Consider the following 19,901-nt stretch of genomic DNA (forward strand, 5'->3'; position numbering starts at 1 on the left):
AGGCCTTACTGAAATCAAGATATACTATATCTACAGCATTCCCTTCATCTACCAAGCTGGTAATTTTATCAAAGAAAGAGATAAAGTTTTTCTGGCATGACTTGTTTCTCTGAAACCCATGTTGACTTTTTGTGATTATGGAATTGCTTTCTAGATGTTCACAGACTCTTTTTTATGATCTGCTCTAGAATCTTTCCTGGTATAGATGTCAGATTAACTGGATGATAATTGTTTGGATCCTCTTTTTTCCCCTTTTTGAAGATGGGGACAATGTTTGCCCTCCTCCAGTCTGCTGGGACTTCTCCTATTCTCCAGGAGTTTTCAAAGATTATTGCCATCCGATTTACAGGTGCCCAGTTCTTTTAGTACCCTGAATGGAGTTCTCTGGTCCTGGAGACGTAGGCCGGTTACAAACAACGGCACTTGGACGTCCACAGACATCCCATTTTAAAAGGGGCGTCCTCTTCTAGACGCCCCTGGGTCTAAGAAGCCGACCTGTCCATCAAGATGGCCGCCGGCCCTTCTACCGGCCAGCGCCAATTACGTATCGGCGCTGAGCGTCCGAAGTCGCACGGCACGAATGGCGTCACGAAGGCGCCTTGAGCCTTCGCGAGTCATCAGTGCGCCGCGGAAAGAGCGCTCCAGCTCTTTTGCTACCCGCGCGGGAGCCTGCGCGGGTGGGCCTGCTGCGGCTCCCGCGCGCGAGCAAGCGGCGGTGGCGGCAGACCGCACTCAAAGCGGCGGTCTATAAACCCGACCTAAATGCATTTAGATGAGCAAGGTATTCCTCCACTACCTTTAGCTTATCCTGTGCGGAAATTCCCCTACTTCCTTCCTCTGCTCCATATCCTCAGGTTGAGCACCCTTTGGCCTTTTGCGAGAAGACGAGCAAAGAAGGTGTTGAGAATTCTGGCCGTGTCTCGCTGCCCCTGTTAACATTTGCCATCTCTCCATGTAGTGGCCTCCTCCATTCCTTCTGCTTCCTTTTGCTGCGGAACATAGCCAAAAATCTCTGTTATTCTTTTTAACCTCTCTAGCCAACCTGAGCTCAGGCCTGGCACTTAGCTTTTCTGACTTTACCCCTAACACAGCCTGCTAGTCCTTGAATCCTTTTTGTGATTTCCCCCTTTTTCCATTTCTTAACATAGTCCATTTACAAACTTAGCAGCTCGGTTGAAAGTCCTTAGTCAATCCATCCTGGTTCTTGGACACCGCCCATTGTTTCTTTCTCACTGGAACTGTTTGAGATTGTGCCTTCAGTATTCGCTTTTGAGAAACTCCCAGCCGTCCTGAACCCCTCTCTCTTTTAGTATTTCACGCAGGGGATCACCCTCAAACTTCGCTAGGTTTTACTGAAATCCCGCTCCTCCAAAGTCTAGAATGCGGTTTGACATGCCTGAACTCTAGCCCTCCATTGGTAATAACAACTCCAGGAGACAGCCACACTTTCCTTCCACACTAAGATCCCACCACTGCACCCCCGTTAAACACAAGTCAACCGTCCTTGTGGTAGATCAGAACCAAAAAGACTGACCCCCCTTGTTGCCCTCTTCTCCAACCAACCTTTAACAAGAAATGTCTCCAGCAGGTGAGGAATTTGCTAGACCTTGAGGATTTTGCTGAGTTTGACTTCCACAATGAAGTCGCCCATCACGTACTAACAACAAAATCTCTTTTTCTGGACTGGGGTGGGCCAGCTGTTCTAGAAAAGATATCATCCAATTCCCTCCCCCCCGGCTTTGACTAGGGGGTCTGTAGTAGACTCCCCACCCACCGAACATCTTGTTGTTTCCCCCCCCCTTAAATTTTAATACCAGAGATCCACTACCTGGCTTCCAGGATTGATGCCGGAGTCTCTTCGCGCACTGGGATAAATATCTCTGACAGATATGCGATCACCCCCCCTGCCTTTGGCCTATTCTCTTAAGGTTATAACCCCTCTAATTCCAACATTCCTATCCCACATTCCAATCGGAGACCATACCCACCAGGTTCGTGAGGCCTATTATATAATATTGGCTTGTTGAACTAGGAGTTCAAGTCCACTGCTTAGTTACACAGCAAAACTAAGGCCCTTATCACACACAGTCATCAAAGCAGCATGATAACAATGGTAACCAACGTGTTCAGATTCCTCTGCTTGCAATTGTTTCACTGTTATGTGATTGAACCATTGGAGACTATAGTAAAAGTGAGTCTGTTGACCCATGAAAAATCTGTTAATGACCCTCCTTTTACCACTTTACAAATTGTGAAAGTTCAATAGTGGGGTTTGTTCTCAATTGTGTGGAGTCCAGACTCTTCCCAAGTTCTCCCCTGCACTCTGCAAGCCGCGTTCACTCTCTCACAACACAGACACAGAGCGCTCTCCATTCATTCACGCAACATATCACCTTCCTTAGCCTTTTTCCTCCTTTCCTCGCTACTGTCCCAGCTTCCCCCTGCTCTGCCCTGACAAGCAGCCGTGTGGATCCCTGGGAGTTGAGAGGATGGGAGGAGGGAGAGTGAAGGTAGTTTGGGTCCCGAACAGGTGCTTAAATCCAGATTGGGTCTGAAGGCTAGAAGCCATCCCGATTTTTGGCATGACACAGAATTACAGTGGAGAAAGTCCCATGTGATAAGGCTCAAGTAGGTGAGGTAGAATATTAGCACATCTTTTTGTCCAGCGAGGGTAAAATGAGGAGGTTTTTGTGTTTGGTTTGGTTTTTGGGCATATGCTTTTTACAACAAGTATGCATATAATATGTGCATTTGTGTAACTCATGTCCCCCCACTGAGTAAAATATGCATCTTTTCAGGTAAACATGTGTGATTGGCCTTCACTAAATTATAATTAAAAGAGTGGAGAAACAATTTTAAGGCTGCATATTCCTGCTATGCAAAACCAAAGCTGCATTAATACGCTCACTGGCATGTGGCCAGCCAGGATGAGCTCTCGAGGAGAGGAGAGGAGGAGCCCTCCTCCAGAGCAAGGGCTGATGGAGGCACGCCAGGTGTTAGTCTGCTCTGCAGGGCCCCAGCTGTGCGTCCCCAGTCCCAAGCAGGAGGTCCAACCAGGTCCTAGTGCTGAGGAAAGGCCTTCTAGGGTGCCACAGCCTAGTGGTGAGTCAGGAGATGAGGCATGCCCTGCAAAGTAACCAAATTCGTTCAAGAGAAGAAAGGGCCGAGAGTGCTTGCAAGCCGCAAATCCAGGAGAGTGCAGAAAGACAGTTAGCAAACAGCCCTCAGTGGCTCGAGGAGAGCTTCCTCCCCTGATTTAAGTGGAAGAGAGGCTTGAATTGGTTGCTAGAGTTTATTGCATGAGCCTGGTGTGATGCTATCGCTCTACGCCAGACATCTTGTTACCTGTGCCTACCTTGACCTCGGACCGGACCTTGTGATCGCTGGGCTATTGTACCTCGGACGGTTTTTTGACCACGCTGCGTTCCTGGCTTCCTGACTTCGGCTCGTCTTTCGGCACGCTTGACTTTCTGCACCCCCGACACTCTGGCTTGTTTCTCTCGGCTTGCGCTTTGACTGCTTCTCCCACAAGGTTTGTTTTGCCTACAACGTGTTGGCGGCAGGCTGGTTATCGCATAAGTCAGAGATGTCTTGGCATCATCCCCGACACCACAGACTGTGAATTAGGTTAAGATAAATTTTTTTTTTTAAAATCAGCATAATATAAATTTCTGTTCCATCACTGAGTAATTTGGCATTTATGAGCAAGCAGACATGTGCACAGACACACAACAAAAAATGTTATAGTAGGAAACAGAATGTTTATTCCATTTTAAGTAGAACTGAATCCAAAGACTTACACTGGCCAGAGCTCAAAAGGTTGACTTTCAATGTGCTTTCCAAAAGGTGCTTTTCAAACTTCACAGAGTCATGGTAGGGAGGATTCTGGGAGTTATTAGGACAACAGAAACATTTAGAGGCTTCGGTATTCCTACCAACCAGTGAAGGTTTTCTTCTCAAGGCAACCACATATTAGAAGTCAACGGCTGTTTGTTTTTGTTGGTTTGTTTTGTTTTCCAGGAATGGGGAAAGAGAGGGAGGCAATGTTGCCTGCCTGCGGCTTCAGGGCACTGCTGTTTGTGGCATTTCCTAACTAGCTTCATGTGAATGAATGAGTGGGGGGTTATTGTTTCTTCTGCAATCTCCATGTTTCCCAACAGTAGAAAGACAATGCAAAAGTCTGTCAAAAAAGCCGTAGGAGGAGAACAAACAGTTTTCTCTCTTCCTCTCTCGTCCACTGAGAACAGCAATCACCCACACTCAGCTGGGCCTAGGTATTGGGATGCAAAGTTAAAGAAGGGATTGGGGTGCAGCTACTGTTAAACAATGCACTTTCACAACCACTTAAATGCTGTAAACTGCCATTCCTATGGAATTAGCGGGGATGGTAGTTTTTACTAGGTCTTTCACCTTCTGTACCAAACAGTGGCTGGTGACTCACGAACAAGGCAAGATTGCCATGGCCAAGCAACTTCAGAATATGGTCAAGATGGCAACGAGCGGAAAAGGAAGAACACACAAGCTAGGAAATGCCTGCAGCAGTTTGCTTTGCCGAAGACCTACTGGAAGAACAAGAATCCACCCTTCCTCTCCACTAACCTTGCGGCACTCCAATGAACTGAATGCAAACTATGTTTGCACTTTGAAACTCAGTTGCAGCAAACTGAGGATAAGCCCAAGGACAAGGAGAAAAGTGTGAGGAGGCACAGAGATAACACTGAACAATTTCAAAGCATAATGAAAAAATGTGTTGACAGAGCAATCGCAGACGGTCTTGCCAAACTCATTACAGGTGGAGGGTATCATTGAGTGGAAAGGAAAGGCTCCTCCATTCCTCTCCCAATGTCTTGTGCTGAGGGAGCCCATACTTACAGTCTTGCACAACACAATGCACTGAAAGCGCCACTAATTGCAGTTATGTACAGGCCCTCCTGGCTGTGCTATGCACTTGCAATGGCCACTTGAGGACTGTAATCTGGCCAGTGTTAGTCACAGAGGAGATTTGGTGTGCGACCAGGACAGCCTGACAGCAGTTTGCCACATGGCAGGCGTTTGATACTTGCAGCAACTATCCTTGGGAAGGGGAAGGGAGCTGCCAAGTTTCCAAAACTGGTGCGCACGGGTGTAAAGGGGAACCCTTTGATCCCAGTGCAGCAGATTGTCTAGCAAATTGCAGAACCAGCCGCTCGGCAATGCCCTGAAGAAAGAAGAGCCTTGGAAAGTTACGTTGGGAGATACACTTCCCAGAATCCCATCCATAACTTCCAGATTCCTTCAGCAATCAACACTTCCTTCTCCATAATCTTGGGTGGCAGAACATGTACACATTTACAGACAGCTGACAATCGACTAGTTACCTCAGGTACAAACAGGCCCTGACATAGAGGGGACAAACCAAGCAGTCCACTTTAATTGTCATTATTCCATCACATAGGAATCGGGGATCTGAACGTTCACTGAGGGCACATTCAAGAAATTTCAGCCAGAAGCTGTATGCCCACCAAAATACAATCTCTAGGAGCACAGACAGGACACTTTAAAGTAGATCATAGTAGGATAATTGTGTACAGTGGCCCTTGCGACAGCCTATCTGCTGGAGTTTGTCCAGGAGCCAGCTTGTTTTTGGAACGGATGATATATATATATATAGAAGCAGCAGAGGGAGAGAGAGAATAGAGAGACAGAGACAACCACACACAACACCCACACACACACACCCCACAACAGCAGGCCTTGTGTTTTGCAGACTGCCACTCTGCAGATTTGCGAGGAGGTGCTTCAGCCATTAGGGCACAAAGGGAGGGGGGGGGGCACAATGCAGGACTGCCACTGGCTGACAAGAGCACAGTGGCCAAGCACAGGGAGAGGAGCCCCAACCTCTCTGCTCCCCCCTGCAAGGTGAGGGGCGGCCCTGAAGCCAATGTCCCTGCTCCTCACCTGCCTTTCGGTGGCAGCAACCACTCCTGGGTCCCCCTCCTGGCAGCAGGCTCTCTGGAACGGAGAAGGGAGGAAGAAGACCCAGAATGGCGGCCGCCCACCTCACCGCACCACATCAACCGCTCCCTTGGCAACCCCCTCCTCCACCTCCTGCTGGAAGGTAAGGAGGCTCAGCCCTCAGCAGAAGAGACTATATTTATATTCATTCACGACCTTCATTCCAACCGCGAACCTACACACCAGTTTCCTTAGAGCTGTTAACCTCACAGTACTTGTTACCTCTCAGTAACACTCAGCTCCTCTCTTTTCTATAGCTGCTCCCCAGGCATTCTTTTTTTTTTATAATATAGCTTTAAAAAGTAGAACAGCTTTTCTTCTTCTTTCTTGACAATTGATGTACATGTGCGTTCCCCCCCCCCCACAAATACGTACAGATACACATACACAAGCTTGTTCTTATCCACTTATCGGTTATACACTCGTTCCTTTTCTTAAATAAACACTTCCATCCTCTGAAACTTACTTTCATCCATATGACATTTTGAGTCTTTAAGCGTAGATTATAAATCATAGTCAACCAGTTCCTTCACCTTGTCTAGTTTATATTAATATCTCGCTAATGTCTTCCCAAATTAAACATGATTCTTCCAATTGCCTATGTGTGGTTCTTTAAACGCAAAACTCTTTTGTAAAATTCTGGCCCATACCTCATTTCTTCCAACCTGCAGTATTCTGTCTTATTTTCTGTGAGAATTCTCGTTAACCTCAGCTCTATGTTTGCTGGTTTATCCCTGGTTTTTCTATAGTTCGGATCCCATATTAGCTTGACGATTTACAAGAATATTCTCTTCCTTTACATGCCAATACTTCTGCATATTACAGGCCTATGATCTTGTTAAGATTTCTTGTTACATACCCAGAAGTATAACTGCCATACATTAGTATTACACAGCTTTTAAACGTCACATTCCATTATAATTTTAGAAAATTATAAAAAAATTTCCAACATGAGGGTACTTCGCTTCTGTCTTTGATTGTCCTTTCATCCATGCGTTAATCTTCCATCTCCCACAGCTGTCTCTAAGCTTTAACTCCTTTTTCTAAAGATGGTATTTTTCCCGTGCTCCTTCCAGAATTTCGCCATATGTTACTGCTTGCACAAAAAAGCTAATCATAATCATCAGTCTACCATTTAATTTTCATCCATTCAGTATCTACCAGCCCACACAAAAACACTTCTGGATAATGGGATTTCAAGTTTTAAATCTCATGTCTCGACATTATATCATACGCAATCCAATAATTGGTCTAGCTAACTAGCAACACGTCCCCACAGATGAATAGATCCAGTTCTTCTCCACCATGTCCAACAAATAGAATTACATTCCTTGTAACAATCAATAAATTTTCTGGCGTGAAGGTCCATCTAATACCAGTGTAAGATAGGCTCTTTATATTGTTGGGGGAAGTTGTGATTCAAAGCTCTTCAAGTCAACCACAACTTAACCCAGTTGTTCGGTGTTTGGTTGGCCACAGGCTGAGCCCATTTTACCATAGTGGTGTCCGACTACTCTCCTCTTACTGTTCCCAGTCTGCAACCATTTTATAAAGAACTGGAGATCATTTTGTTTCCTTTTACGCAATGATTCTTCCATGCGTCTTTGAGTTTCTCATCCCCTTTAACTTTTTATCCAATTTCTCCATCTTCGTATAAATTGGGCCCTATGTACAACCCACTGCAATTATACCGTTTCTCTTAGTTCTGCCTGAGCCATTTATTACGGCGTCTCCTCGATTAATTGTTAATAAGTCGAATACATCATAGGCCAATTGGGTTTCCCTACCCTTCTTACCACAGAACGCTCGTGAGGGAACACCATTGTGGAATGTTTTTACGAGTCTTATGGTTTAACTTTTCCCATACTGACAATAAGCTCTTTTCACATAGGATTTCGAATTCCTGGTGTATCTTGCTCTGTAGCGTAAAAGATATACACAATGCCAGCCTATCTCATGTCCCCTCCTTCCTAATGCCGAAGTTGTTTCCTCTTACATCTCACCACATAGCCAACATAATAACCAGTTAAAACAGATGCCAAATAACACAGTTTCACAGTCGAAGCCAGGGCCTCCTCTACTGTTACTACACACAGCATCGTCGGATTAACTTCTGGCTTCTCTCCCCCTCCCCAAGAACTTTGAGATTCGCCTGCCAATTTTTTAGTGGTTTAAAATGAATGCAAGATCGGAAGAGGTCGAAATAGAAACAATTTTGGGTAGTACATCATTTGGTATTACCGCGAACTTTCCAAGGGGGTAACTAGCGAGATTTTCCCATTTCGTTAACTGCCCTTTAATTTCCTCCATGTTTTGTCGTAGCTTGTTATGGTAGAGATCGGTATTTCTTGTTTTCCAGTTTGATCCCAAATCATTTTACTTCGTTGTCTAAACCAAAACCACTTCCCTCAGTAGTTTCTGTTCCTCTTTACTACAATATTTTTTCCAATCATTACAGTTGTACTTTTGTTAACCTTAAAAACCAGATATCTCCTCAAAGCTTTCAATACATTCACCACGGATTTAATTCCGTTCTCGGGTCTCTATGATAACCACAATATCCATCACGCAAATGATCTTAATTAATTCAAACTTTTTAATTTTTACACACCTGAATTTCTTTCTGCCCTCTACTGTCATACATAGAGCTGCTAAAACAAAAATGAACGCAGAAGACGGGGACAGGGGACATCCCGGTCTGACCTTAGTATGCAAACATTCTTCAGTTTTTCTCTGGTTTCCGATGGATCAATCTGGCTTTTGCGATATATAGATTTCTCGAATCCATCTTAAAAACACGACCGCCGCTCACCTTTTCTACACATATAAAACATTGTATCCCAACAAACATTTTCAAAGCCTTTCCTCCAGGTCAGTAAGACATTAGCGCTAATTTTTTTTCGGTGTGATGTCAAAGTATTCTAGACGTCTCAGTATAATCCTATAAATCCGTGTATTATCTTCACTCTGCTCCGCGGTAAAAAAACCCTGAATTGATCGTCATGTGATCCAGCTTTCAGTAGTCTTCTCGTCCTTCAGCAGTCACCGTTGTGAATATTTGGTAGTCTGGAGTTTACGAGTGAAATTCGGCAACGATCAAGCTTTATCATGTCCACTGGATCTTTATTTCTCCGTTAACAGAATCAGCTAAATGTCCGCGTTCTCCATGTGTCCGGGAATTTAAACTTTTCCCTATTGCATACAGTCTGATGTTAAACGGTATTAATCTCCTCTTGAAACCTTGATAATATTCTATGGAAGTCCATCAGGACCCCAGGGGATTTCCTCCTTTTTCCCTTTCTTACCTTCTATCAACTTCCCACACACTGATTGGCATTATTCAGTAGATCTCTTTGCTTCAGCTTTGATAACGTAGATCAAGCTAGTTTAAATCTGACGAAATTTTTCTATTGTGCGTTTGATGTTGATGTGGTTCTTTGGTAATAATTCTCGTGTCAAGAAGGTTTTGCAATTCTGTCTAATCTCGCTTTGGGTCATGTTCAGTCCTTCCTCTGTGGTTTTGATTCTGTCCTCAGGCAGTTCTAATATTCCCCAGCTTTCCTGGTTGTCCCATCCCTGAGGATCCCAAACACACTCTGACAATACGCCGATAGCTCCCTCCTCCTTCTGTATACACGCCTAAAAGCAGTCCCCCTCACCTGTTCCCAGCCTGTCCTAAGTGGCTGCCCCAAATATTCTATTCGGCACTGTGTTTCATCCACACTCTTTCATACAGTGGACTTGCATATGTGGGACTTAGAACTGGTATGTCCATGCGTCTGCTTCGCAATTCACTACAGGGTTCCTCTTAGTGCCTCTGCACTTAGCTGAGTAATGCAAAATTACGTTAAGTAAGAAACTGTTAGCATTTCTAGCCAACCCATTTCCAGCTACTTGGCCAGTTCTAAGCTAGTTTGCCAAAGTAAAAAGGCATTTAATAGAGGAGTTTTGAAATAAATCCTTCAATCCTTTGCCATGCATTTTCCATCTCCTGAGGTTCTTTTTCTTAATGAAGGCAGAGATGAAACGCTGGAGACCCACAGAGTTGAAGTGATGAGCTTGCTATGCACCCCAGCGATTGCAAAACAGAATGGTGCAAAGTAGAACGTTCTTAGTCAGTTTTACGCAAACCATTCTTGAGTAAACCATTGCATAGGAAACTGATGTCCAGAGGAGGTTATCGCATGACACTTCCCTTCGATGCTGTTGCAGCGTTTTAAACAACTCAAACGCCAATGATTCTTGCATATTACCACACAATTGCGAATTGCCCCCCCCCCCCCCCCCATACCAAGGGTTCGCATGGATCTTATCAAACACACTATTCCATTAACTCAGCAACGATCATCGATAAGTAAGCACGTCATGCCCTTCATTGTCCCATGAGGGGGTGCAAGAGAACCAACCTCTTTACAGCCCCTTTCTCCTATCAAATGAAATGATGGCCTCCTCCTGAGGAAAGAATGCTTGGCCGTCCTGGGAATGCAATGAGGGGGATGCAGAGAACCTCTTTACATCTCCTCCATCATGTGAATTACCCCGACAGAATCTAGTGCACATACTTCAATAACGGTGTCAACTGTGGACTAACACAGCTACATGCTTCAAAAGCTGAGGCCGAAGCCGGATTGACTACAGGTTAGCTAATGCCCACTACAAGGCCCTGTGCAATAGGCATCCCACCCGTTAAGATGAACCATCTGTACTTCGAACCCACTATTAAAGAGCAGTGCAACAATCTCCAGTAACAGTCATGCAGGCCGAAAGATTGTTCTAACTATTATGGCCGAGACATGGAAGCCCCTTTGGGTGGAATGTGTAATTACTATGTTGATTGGTTTGGGTGCTTTGCAATGAGGATGTGGTTTTTTCTTGAGGATACCTTTGTTGTAATATAATAATAATAATACACTAATTTCGATTTGTAATACCGCTTTTCCAACTGATCAAGCGGTTCACGTAGCATACAATATAATACAAAACACTACATGCTCAAACATACAAAAAGCTCCATACCTCAGCGATATTACAACAATACAATAACAATCTCCAGCGAAATACAAGTCCTCTTAAAACGAACGGTTGTGGCTTGAGTATCTGGACATCCTAGGGTAAATCTCTCATCGCTAACATAGACACAAGGGCGTAGTGCTTTTAACAACAGATGCGTTTTTCAAAGCCTTCTTTAGGCTCGCCAGCGTGGGAAACTCAGCCGGGGATCTTGTCCAGAGAAGCATTCCACCATGAGCAGGAAGCTGTCGGCCGGTAGGCTCTTCGATAAGTTGTCACTAGTTGTACCCTGGGGTATTCAGTAAATATGCCCCAGATGTTCGAAGGGGCAGGGGGCATTATGTAGGGAGAGGCGCGCCCTCAAGTAACTCAGGCACCGAGCCATGCCAGGGCTTCACAAGGTAACGACAACACTTTGTATTGCCCCGCCCGGAAGCTAACAGGGGCAGCCGTGAGAGAATTTTCCAATATAAGGTGTGAATGGTCCGATCTACGGTACCTTGACCAATCGGCTGCGGCCGTTCTGAACTAACTGAAGCTTCCCGACCACCTGGTACAAAGGTAGCCCCCCATGTACACAAGCACATTACAGAAACCAAGCGAGAGGTTACCAGGCGTGTACACAGTTTCAAGGTCCTTTCGATCCAGACAAGGGCACAGTGGCTATCAGCCGAAGCGGGTACCAACAGCCTCCTGGCCATCGCAATCACTTGAGAGCGATAATCTCGTAGAGATGAGTTCCAGGATACTCCCAACTGCGAACTCTATCCTTGGGGCGAGCTTAACCCGCACAGGATAGGCATGACGAACTTTCCCCTACTCTCGGATTTCGTGCTTACCTATCATGAGTACACCTCTGTTTACCTCTGCCGGATCTCAGCTGCAGTCTCATTTCCTCCCATCCAGCCCATACTGCACTCCAGCAGGGTCCAGCAGGGGACAGGTGCCCAATCCATTAGCACTGTATCATCAGGAGACTGGACAGATAGATCAGGGTGTCCATCAGCGCTACTGACCCAAACACCGAGCTCCAGCCTCCGGATGATCGGCTCCCCCAGCGGCTTCAGTAAATATAAATCAGCATAATAAATCAGTTTGTCATGAACCTACATGCAATGGCTCTGAGGATCCTTGATAGGGTCAGGCAGCGGATTGTACACTTGTTTGGGGATTCAAAAAGGATTTTGACTAGCCAAGGCTATCAGTCCCGTGCCAGTAGAATTGTTCGCTTTCCTAATCAACCCGCAAGCAAAAACAACAATATGAGTATGTAGAGCTGATAAAGACCCAAGTTCTTTGTTGACAATTCGGATTGCTGGCTAATTCATTGGGAGGAAGAACAAGGCCGGCACACATGAAGGAGTAATGAACATTGGTCCAAGATACCAGACTTCATTGCCACAGAATCTGAGCTGGGTTCGTTGGCGTCCCTGCATCCGTGTAGAATAAAGGGAAAATAATTAGCCTGATTATCGGGGACGGAGGGGGTGTTCTGCAACATTCCTTTATTGATATACCTTGCCTCTATACCAAAAGACCTGCTCAATGCTGTTTTCAAAGGGAAATGGTGAGGCTGGATTGTCACTAGATCAGAAGACGAACATTGCATTTAGTCCTTGCAGGATTTTCCAGATATTTAATCAGCAAAGGTAAGCATGGCAAACGTCCTTTCTTATTGGACCAACCAGGACACTGCTAATGGCCAAAAGAGAGTTTCTGCTCATGAATTGGGTGTGGTCTTCTATGATTGTGGCACCAATGCGGTCTGCCCGTGTAGCATCTATACCAATCTGCATTCAAACTGGGTCCATTGTGATCCTCCTCTACACATTGTCACGAGTGGCAGTAATAGGGTTTTTAGCCCAACTCCATCAGAAAGCCTAACGAGCAGCTAGCACAGTAACAGTTACTTTCTACATCAAATATAATAAAAAACTTCGATTTGGATACCGCACTCCCCGCAGATCAACAGTGGTTCCACAATATCATAGCTATAACAATACAATAGAAGGCGAGTACAAGACATCAAAATGTCATACACAGTGTAAAAACCTTAAAAACCCAATAGATCACAACAGTCACGCTATCAAGTTTGGCTAAGGCAATCCGATCTTCATTCGGGGTGTCCCTATTCTCTACATAGAGTGGAAGGACTATGCCGAACGGAAAAGATGGTTGTTCAGTGCCTTTTAAAGCTTCCAATGTGGGACGCGTCTGATCTCCTTCCGAGAATGCATTCCCCACACATAGGAGGCTCATGGCCGTGTAGGCTCTCTGTGATTGATGTCAAACTCATTCTGGGGTGTTCGGTAAATTCCCCCACATTGTTCTGAGCAGTGCCGGGCAGATTATGTAGGGCAGAGGCATTAACTTATCGGAGATACAGTAACAATGTTAATTACTTTAAACACTACCATGAATAATGGGACATTAGTACTTTCCAAGCTCCTGATGTCACCCCATTTCCAGGTTAAGGAACGTCACAATGTCAAGAACTAATTTTTGTAATTGTGCGCAGTCAAGTCAAGTCATAGGGCACTTTAAGGCAAACCTGTCCATGCGGTTTTCTAGCCAATGTTGTCAGAGCAGAGTTTGCTTTGACTACTTTGAGACTAACATGTGACACCACAGTGGGCCCTTGACAGCCCGATTCAAACCCATGTATCCCAAGTCATCATCCGACATACAATTGGCATGAGTGGAGTTCTTTCCAACCACCACTGGTAACTCCAACACAACTGTGCAGAAAGCACTTCCACTGGGTGACAGGGGCACAGTGAGAGGGCTGATCCAGAATTAATCATCCCACACGATCACCTAAAGTCGGAAACAGTGAGTTAAAAGATAACAGAGCAGAAAGCATGGGGTCTTCTCACTCCACTAAAACAAACGTTAAAGAGAGCCACAATTGTGAATAGTGGTCTCTGTTTGTCTGTTTGTACGTTTCATTTCATTTACATGTAAAGACTCCTGGTGGTTTCTGGACTCATGGGCGCATGTTCTGCGCAGAGTTATTCCTGAGCTTTCATCACACACAGCTGGGTCGCAATCGTCAGAGAATACTGGCATAGAAGTGAGTGGGGTAATATACTCGTGGACTCTTGGGAGAGAGAAGTGATTTACGTGGTAATCTCTGTGTTGGTCTGTTGCTGAATGGTCAAGGTGTCAGAGTTCCCCAGCACCGAATCCCCAGACAATCAACCAGTCCAGCCTGATTGAGATAATCCACACTTTATTGCTAGATCCGAGGAGAGTCAGACATTCTCCAACTCAGCTTCTTAGCTGAGACGACCAACCCTCCCCAAAGACACCAAAGTAACAGAATCCCCAAAAGCCCAACCGACCCCCTCCCAAGCAGAAACCCGCCACAGCGAAGCCCCTCCTGGTTCCCACAGACAGTGAAGCACTCCCACGCTGAGCGCTCGCAGACCAGGACTTCACAGCCACGAGCATAAGACACCTGGCCCGCTATGCACATAACTATCACTAATCTACTCTTCGACGCAGCTAAGCCCATCATCCCCCAACTACTGATACTACACTCCAAACACTATCTGGTAGACATAACTCAACTGGATTCTAACAACAGGCCTCACAAAAGCCATCAAGCACACAGATTAACATGTAAATCACTTCTCTCACACCAAGAGTCACAACTGTATCTATCCCACCACACTCACTTACCATGCCAGCATTCTCGACAAAGCCAGCCAGAGAATGCCCGCGGAAGTCAGGATAATTCATCCAGAACAAGGTTATGATCAGCCCATGTTTAAATATTTGAAAGATCTCATATTGAAGAGGGAGCGAGCTGGTTTCCTGCTGCTCCAGGGAGCAACAGGACCCGGAACAACTGGATGCAAGCTACAGGAAGAGCAGATTCCACCTCACATTAGAGGAACTGACCTGACGGTAAGGGGCTGTTCACGTGGAATGCACTCCCTCGGAGGGTGATAGAGTCTCCCTTCCTTGGAGGTCTTTAAACACGAGGGCTGGAGGACATCTGTCAGGGATGCTTTGATTGGATTTCTGGCATGGCGGGGTTGGACTGGAGGACCCCTAGTGGTCTCGTTCCCAACCTACTACCAACGATTCCTATGATTCTATGAGCTATGAGCTATGGGGCCACAAGCTCAAAACCAACCCAAACAGAAAACGCCAGCCAGAACAAGCCTTCACACTCCATGGTCCAATTTGACCTAGCACAATCCAGGGAAAGTTTGCAAGATCGGTTCAAGAGAATCTTTCCTGCTCAGAGATTGACCTGTATAAGCGGCCTGGACAGGTAGAGGTTACAGCCATAAATATTTGCAACAAATTGAGTTGGTGGAGGATCCTTCTCTTGAGGACAGGTTTACTTACTTGTCTCAGTCTTGTCTCCACCAACGATGAAAAACTCGAACTTACTTGTCTCAGGCCTTGTCCTCCAACGATACAAATCTATTCATTATTGTTGTTGCGGCTGCCTGTTATCCATTATCATCATCAAAGACAAGGGACGGGTGATGTGGAACAGACCCCAGAGCAAGTGAGTGGCACAGAATAAGAGGGTGAGAATCTGAGTGGTAAACCATTCGCGGCAGAAATCTGATCCCTAACAACCCCCTCCGTCCTTCGGCATTTCTCCTCCCTTTCAAAACCCCTAAAGGAGAACCCTGTCCAGGCTGAGATGCTGCTTTGTCCCACTGCTGTTCACGCCCCAGTAACGTTGCTGGGGCGGCACAGCACAGCCTCTGTAGCAGAAACTCTCTGGGCTCGTGTCAAGGCACACCCCAGCCTCCTAAAGCTTTGCCAGCAACCGCCACACAGAGAACTGAAGGGGTTGTCTTGTACAACAGCCCAGGAGAGGTCACAAAGGGTCAGCCCAGAGAGGATTTGTCCTTATACCTCCTATCGCTCTTGGGGTATGTATGGTCCTGAAGTCACCTCGGCACACTTATGGTGACCCCAGAATCCATCATTTTGCCATAATACCTATGCGGACGACCTCGAATCTCGTTGCGCACTTTACATCTTACGGTAGCGGTTGTATGCACGGTGTGTTCATGCAACACAGGTGGCATAACAATTTTTACAAGCTGTTTATAAAAGTGATGCTTGACGTGCAGGAGGTTTCTTACACAAGAACATAGTCACAAATCCCAGCAAGTCAGAGGGGGTGGCAGGGAAGGTAAATATTGAAAGTGGCTTGTAATTTGGGTAGAGAAACACCACTGCCAAAATTGTCTGCAGCCACAACAGCAAAGCCACTAGCTGTAGACTTTTTGATGGCTGAGACAAAGCAACAACAGACCTTTACTAGGGCCGTGTCAGATTTTGGTCCCAAAAGCTGAGGCACCAGATAACGGTCCTTATGACCGAACTACGCCACAGTTGCTCCAGTTTGTCCAATTCTACCACATACACACACCACGACGCAGACCATACGTTTCCTGTTAGGCACCAATTAAGACGAAATCTAACGGAAGGCACTGTTCCCATACAAGTGAAATAAGGGAATTATTCCTCCAGATGTATTCGTCCAGATGGATAATGAACACTTACATCGAGCACCTACGTGCTTCTAAGCCAGAAGATGGGTGCAAGCATAGTGAAGGGTGAAACCCTGGCCCAATAGCATTGAAGAGGAAAGGCCAAGCTAATTAAGTAATACAATCCTGGTCAGATCTGAAAGAGCCCTGGCCCATGTCTTCCCTGAGTGGGTCATCCATCTGGGATGCATCCTCTCTCCTTTTCGCCTACGCCCTCTGCCTCCTTACCAACATTATGCTCTTCTTCCAGTCTATTCATGCGGAGCATGATAGGTCCACATAGCGACAAGTCTGAGTTTCAGTCCATCTTGGCTTTTAGGGACAGTTCCAGCTCAAGGCCACCAACTGAACTGGTCCTTGCCACACCATGGTATCGGTAAGAGAAAGGAAAACAATCTGTAGTATTTAAACACAAAGAACATCCATCTAAGTCCGTTAATGCTAAGCATGCTGAGTGTGCTGTTCAATACGGACAACTACGGTCCTAGGGTAAGATCCACAAAGCGATGAAAGTAACCTGCAAAAAGAAGCGCCACGGTTTGGCATGCTGGCGTTTAATTTACTACAGCTGGCCACAGGGCGCCCAGCAATATAGATAGGCCTTTCTTTTCATGGTGGGGGTCTGGCATCCGGCTGCTGCCCATGGTTACTTTTTGGCAGACGCCGGCCAATCATTTTACAAAAACGCTGCTGCACATGCCGTAATTAACCAGCTCCAAGGCATGGTGGGTGCAAGGAAAGCTGTAATGACACTGTTGTATAATCCAAACAGGCCACATCATTAGCATCCCAGCACATTGCTAAAGGTATCAGAAGGAAAAGGCGGTAACAAGCAGAATACCCATGTCAGGATGGAACAGCCTCCTGAAGCAAGTGGACAACATTGGGGGAAGCACCGAACCCTGACTGGAATAATGGGCAGTGAGTTACAGACAACATGGGGAAGCACATGGTCCCCATAGTCTTTCTAGTTGTGTCAGACCCTACAGATGTGAGGCCAACAGTACGTTAGAAGGCCTTGTATTGTTAGCCAACAGCGTGTTTAAAGCTGCAAGGAATTGGGGACAACGTGCTTAGATCCAGCTGGTTAACTTGGGACTAGGTGATGGAACAGGTGTGGCTGGTCGCTTAACAACGCTCTAGTTCATGATCCCATTTATCAACCCAAAAGTCAGAAATTTGCATGCTCCGACAGGCCCCCTTGCCCATATACTAGGGTCCCTCCTCCCTTCCCCCCCCCCCCCAACCATCCTTTGCGTTCTTGTTCATAGTAAGCATCAGTCCCCAGGCGGCATCATGACCCCCGCCACAGTAGCACAGGAATCCTTGTGATAAAATCAGTACTGTACAACACATAAACTGAGAACCCACATCTCCATCAACGGCCAATGGGATTAACATCAGTGAGAACGTTTGTTGTCTGTTGACTGATCAAGTCTACTTCAACCATAGCAAACTAAAATGGGAGGCTTCCAAGGCCCACACTGTCACCAACAGCTCTGCTCAGATCTTGCAACAACTCCGGGCATGCTGCCTTGAATTGAGTTTCTCCATCTTTTTCACTGCCCTCTACCTTATTGTATTTATATTTTCTAATCCTGCCTTCTCTCATGGTTCTGACAATTTCACTTTAGCCATCCGGGCTTCTAGGAGAGTTCAAACTTTATCTTGCTCTAGGACCCATTATATTGGTCTTTTTAGCAGCCCATGATATCCATAGAATTCTTCTCCAGCACTACCATTTCAAAGTTAGTATTTTCTTCCTTTCAGCTTTCTTACCGACTGGCATTCATACCGTACATCAATTGGAAAATATGATGCATGGACAATCCTAACTATATCAACATATATCTTTACACTTCAGGATCTTGTCTAGTTCCTCATAGCTGCCCTTCAAGTCCGAATTCTGATTTCTTGACAATACAATCTCCTGATTAATGAATGAGCCAAAGTATGGAAAATCTCTGTGTCAAGGGGAGAGGCTTGTGTACCCAATGAAATTGTAGCTATGCTGGCCGTGGTATAATAGCCACTGGTAGGGCCCCCCATGCCGACAGGTCACAACTGAAGGGTCTGACAAGAGCGCCAAAGGGCAGGATGGGCTCTCTCGCCTTATGGCAACCCTCCTAGGAGAAGGAAAACTCTAATCCCAACCTGGGCAGTGGTGCTCGTCTAACCCTGTAAAATCAACCATCAAAAGAAGAAACTCTAATCAAACCTACACCCACTGTGCTCCACCAAAAAAAATCCATTGCACAGGCTTGAAGGATAACCTCCAACTTCCAGAAAAAGCCCTGTCAGCGATTAGGCGAGGGACGAATGGCAGGTTGTAAAGATGCCCACCGGAAGCCACAGACCAACCCTGCATGCAGGGCGTTCAGGACTTTGGTCGCTTGAGACTGATCCGGGGGATGCACAGCTTGTTCGGCAGCATCCTGAATGACCAAGCACCTTTTTTAAGGAGAGCACTGCTGCTCCATATGGAGAGGGGCCTAGCAAAATATGGCCTAAAAAAGCTCATCCCCATCTACGCAGTGTGGCTAGCCGTGGCCAACGGGCATCTTCTGATGCAGTCAAACAAAGAAACAAAGGCACACACCAGCCTCCAAAGGTAAAAATAGACTAAGCTTGCATGCTGAAACATCAGAACCATGCAAGATTCTGCAGATAGTGGACGTCATGAGCATCATTCTGCTCTAATAGCCCATGAACTGTCATGACTTAACTTGACATCATGCTCTTAAGTGAAGTTTGTCTCCATAGGAAGGCAGCCTTAAAGGAACACGGTGCTGGCTACACACTCTATTGGTCTGGCAAACCCAACACTGAAAAACATCTATTCAGGTGTAGGCTTTATGATAAAAAACTCCATTCGCCTCCAAACTTGAAACCTTGCCAACCGGACACTCTGATGAATTATCTCCTTAACACCTCCCATGTTATTCACTTCAGTATATATGCCCCAACTGAAGCAACCGATCCTGTGGATAAAGACAAATCCCGACCTATGCACCTTATACAAAAAAGCTTCCCTGCAGAAAACAAAATCATTATCCTGGTGACTTCAATGTCAGAGTAGGAAAGAACTTCAAAAGCCTGGAAAGTGTTTTAGGCAGATGGGTGTTGGAAACTGTAATGATAACGGACGCCTACCCTCTAGAGTTTGTGAGAACAGCAGTTGACTATTACAAACACTCATTTTTCACGCAGAAAGATAGCTTGAGACAACCGGATGCATCCCCGATCCCAAACATGGCACTCATGACCATATCCTAGTGCGCCAGAGATATATTTGCGATGTTCTTCATACCCAGTGATGCCCAGTGCGAATGTCAAACAGATCATCGCCCTAATAGATGTAAACTA

Source organism: Sceloporus undulatus, chromosome 1, assembly GCF_019175285.1.
Source record: "Sceloporus undulatus isolate JIND9_A2432 ecotype Alabama chromosome 1, SceUnd_v1.1, whole genome shotgun sequence".
Taxonomy (NCBI): Eukaryota; Metazoa; Chordata; class Lepidosauria; order Squamata; family Phrynosomatidae; genus Sceloporus; species Sceloporus undulatus.